At 48.9% G+C, this 4,427-nt stretch overlaps 1 pseudogene; it reads left to right on the top strand.

The window, feature by feature from the left end:
• The first annotated feature begins 2,566 nt into the window (after positions 1–2,566).
• LOC129548573 (etoposide-induced protein 2.4 homolog pseudogene) lies at positions 2,567–3,375 on the top strand (annotated as a pseudogene).
• The last annotated feature ends 1,052 nt before the right edge of the window (positions 3,376–4,427 follow it).

Here is a 4,427-nt window from a genome sequence, read left to right on the forward strand (position 1 = left end):
TTACTCCAGGTATCTCTTGACTTCCTGCTTTTGCATTCCAGTCCCCTATAATGAAAAAGACATATTTTGGGGATGTTAGTTTTAGAAGGTCTTGTAGGTCTTCATAGAACCGTTCAACTTCAGCTTCTTCAGCATTATTGGTTGGGGCATAGACTTGGATTACTGTGATATTGAATGGTTTGCCTTGGAAATGAACAGAGATCCTTCTCTTGTTTTTGAGATTGCATCCAAGTACTGCATTTCAGACTTTTGTTTACTGTGATGGCTACTCCATTTCTTCTAAGGGATTCCTGTCCACAGAAGTAGATATAATGGTCATCTGAGTTAAATTCACCCATTCCAGTTTATTTTAGTTCACTGATTCCTAAAATGTCTACATTCACTCTTGCCATCTCCTGTTTGACCATTTCCAATTTGCTGTGATTCATGGACCTAACATTCCAGGTTCCTATGCAATATTGCTCTTTACAACATCCAACCTTGCTTCCATCACCAGTCATATCCGCACCTGGGTGTTGTTTTTGCTTTGGCTCCATCTCTTCATTCTTCCTGGAGTTATTTCTCCATTGATCTCCAGTAGCATATTGGGCACCTACCGATCTGGGGAGTTCATCTTTCAGTGTCCTATCTTTTTGCCTTTTCATACTGTTCATGGGGTTCTCAAGGCAGGAATACTGAAGTGGTTTGCTATTCTCTTCTCCAGTGAACCATGTTTTGTCAAATGCATTTTTAAGGTGAATTTAATATATGTCCTACAAACAGATTGTATGTTCTTTTTTTCCCCCTGTGCAACAATAAGTTCTCATTAGTTACTTATTTTATGCATGTGCTAAGTCACTTCAATCATGTCCGGCTCTTTGTGACCCTATGGACTATAATCTGCCAGGCTCTTCTGGCCATGGGATTCTCCAGGCAAGAATACTGGAGTGAGTTGCTGTGTCCTCCTCCAGGGGATCTTCCTGATCCAGGGATCAAACACACATCTCTTAAATCTCCTGCATTGACAGGCAGGTTCTTTACCACTAGTGCCATCTGGGAAGCCCATTTGATACATAGTGTATATATATATATATATATATATATATATATATATATATATATCCTAGTCTCCCAATTTATCCCCACCCCATTTTCCCCACTTGTGCATTAATCTGTCTTTTGTCAGTTTAATCCTCAGGCCCCAGACACATATAAGAGGGTAGAGAAAAAGGTTTCTTTCAATATCCTACAGTTCAAAGTCTTTTATTCTGCAATCTGAATTAGTTTAAAAGCAGATATCCCGGGGAAGGCAACACATTGACTACAGACCATACTCTTGGACTATAGATACATTTGTCTTGTTTATTAGTGCAACACCATAACCTAGCTTGACACTTAAAAGAATGGATAGATATTCATTTTTAAGTAAGTAAACAAGTAATGATAGGACTTCCCTGGTGGCTCAGATGGTAAAGCGTCTGCCTACAATGTGGGAGACCCGCATTCGATCCCTGAGTTGGGAAGATCCTCTGGAGAAGGCAATGGCCACCCACTCCAGTACTCTTGCCTGGAAAATCCCATGGACAGAGGAGCCTGGTGGGCTGCAGTCCATGGGGTCGCGAAGAGTCAGACACGACTGAGCGACTAAACTTTAAACAAGTAATGAAATAAACAAATAACATCAAAATATTTTCTGGGCTTCCCTGGTGGCTTCGCGGTGAAAAATCCACCTGCCAGTATAGGAGACACAGATTCAATCCCTGATCCGGGAAGATCCCACATGCCTCGGAGCAACTAAGCCCGAGCGGCAAAACTACTGAGCCTGTGCTCCAGAGCCCGGGAGCTGCAACTACTGAAGCCCTTGTGCCTGGAGACTGCAAGTTGCAACTACTGCGCCCACATGCTGCAACTACGGAAGCCTGTGCACCTGCAGCCCACGTTCCACAGCAAGAGAAGCCTCCTGAGTGAGAAGCCCGCACACTGCAACTAGAGAAAAGCTCGTGCAGCAGTGAGGAACCAGCACAGACTCAAGTAAGTCAGTAAAATTTTTAATACTTTCTAAGATGTTTTAATACCAGCAGATAGTGAGTGCTCAATAAATAAATGAGGAAATTAATAATGAGGACAAATAAATGAGGAAATTAAAAGATGTTACAAGAACGGCAAGTCATGAAAGCAAAGAAAATCAAGTGAGCCCATTTCACAGTTTTATTGAATCAGTTGTGTGACAGTTACTTTTGGCTGTGTGTGTTAGACTTGATGTCTCTGGCTTCCAACTGTTTAGGAGAAGATACTCCAAGAAGAAAATAGCAGGACGGTTGGGGGCGGAGGCTGCGCCCTGCACAGAGGACAGGAGACCACACGTTTCTCATCCTCAGTCAGGAGACCTCCCCAAGACGCTGCGCAGAAAGTCTCCCTGGATGTCGGAAAGGAAGGGGGCGCGTGGGGCCTGGCGGAGGGACAGAGGCACAGAGGCCTCGGAGAGGCGGCGGGCCGCGGGGGCTCGGCTGGAGCCGCGGCGAAGCTGCGCGGTCCTTCCCGATGGAAGGTCTGGGGACACTGCTCTCTGCCTCGTGTCGTTGAGAGTTTGGGCGGTAAAGAGATGGCGGACAGGGTCAAACCTTTCCGCAGGACCTTGCCAGGGGAAATCAAAGACGCCATCTGAGGAGTCTGTGCCCTCTCAAAGCTGGATGCTCGAATTCAGCAAAAGAGAGAAGCGGCTTCGGATAAGGGCAAGAGGTGTCCTGGCTCACAGAAGAGCCCAGAGCTAGCGGGGGAGCCGGGGGGTGAGCCACGTGCTGTTGGCAGAGATTTTCACTGCTGCGCTTGGAAGGGCGGAGTCGTCTGGGTCCAGCTCCTCTTGTTTTATCGAGCGTTTATTCCTGTCCTTCAGTCAGAAGCAGCCCAGATTGGTGATCTGGGTGATCCGTCTTGGTGGTCTGTCACTACCCGGGGATGTCTGCTGGTGGCTGGGGCTCTTCCTCATGTCAGTTTTCAGTGCTGTCTGGATGCTCCCCCTCGCTGTGCTCACCAAAGTCCTTGGTGCAATTTGCTTTCAGGACATAGCTGAGGCACTCGAGCTATCCGGGAGGAGGCCTCCCCCGTTCCCTGGCGTTGCTGACACGCTCTTCAGCCTCTTGCTTGAGGCCTTCTTCCTCCTGCAGGAATCGAAATGCGCGCGGCTGTCAGACACAGAAAGGAACCGGCCTGGCCACTTTGGATGGGTTAGCCCGGCTTTCTCACAAGGCAGTCCTCCCGCGGCATCAGGGTATCCTCTTCTCTGCCCTCTTTCCTCCATTCATCACCAGTGAAGCAAGGACCCGCAATGCACAGCTTTGCCAGGGCGCCTCTTCTCCTTGGTGGTAAGCAACAGCCTCTTTCCACAAGCCGGTCTACCTGCGAGCGGCCCTAAGGAGTTCCACTGCTGAGGGAAAAGCTCCCCTCTCCGCACCACCTGCTGCCAAACTGAAGGCTGCTGCGGGCCGCGGAGGGGGTCGCCGGCCACCCGGAGGGGCCGGCCGGGCTGGAAGGACGCCAGCTCCCCTCCACCCCTCCCAGGGGAGGCAGGGCCCGCCTGCCAAGAGCCTTGCTCACACTCCCTTCTCTCTGAGGAATCTGGATTTTTGCCTCTGGTGCAGGTAAGGCAGAATCTTCCTGACACCAGTATGGATTTTAAACACTAGCGAGTCTTTTCTAGTGTCTGCCAGCCCCGTGCCTGGACTGACTTGAATACCCCTTCTCCCTGCGCCATTTCCCCTCCCACTTCCCCTGCCTGCCTCCCACCACCTTCCTGCCGCCCTTGGATGAATGGACTTCTGTAATTCTAGCTGTTGTATTTTGTGGCCCTGTTATTGTTATTTTTCTGTGAAGCACACATGTTGGCTGCCTGGAGGGATGGAGGCTTTGCTGCTCCTGGTCACTCCCTTTACAGGCATCTACATTTAAAGTTCCCCCAAAGATAGGGAGGTACCAATTTCGGACAAGTACCACTACAACACAGAATGCTCAGAGAAGCTGAACTTTTAAATTCTGGAGGTCTGAACTTGACGGTTGGCCACTGCTGGGTCTGTCTGGTGTTTCAAAGGAACATTGGGTGCTGCAAATAGAAACTGAAGGCGTAAACTTATTAAACCCATTAAACCTGTAAAAAGCGGGGTAGGGGGGGCATCACCTCATGTAACTGATGCTAACTACCCACAGGCCTCTTCGCTACACCCCATCTTGGCTAAGAGATGCATGTGCACACCTGGGAGGAGCCCGAGACACACCAAAGATGGACTCAGGACCAGGCAAATCAAAATGACTGGCGAAAGGAAACCTGGAAGCAATGCCCCATATAACTGATTTAAAGTACCACAAGGGCACAGCTGTCTCTGTCTGAGTCAGCCAATGTGTCTACCCACACGTACTGTACTCTTTTTCCTCCTCATAAATATTGTACTTGTTTC

The sequence above is a fragment of the Moschus berezovskii genome, chromosome 25, assembly GCF_049115385.1.
Source record: "Moschus berezovskii isolate FMDL1 chromosome 25, NW_MosBer_1.0, whole genome shotgun sequence".
In the NCBI taxonomy this organism is placed as follows: Eukaryota; Metazoa; Chordata; class Mammalia; order Artiodactyla; family Moschidae; genus Moschus; species Moschus berezovskii.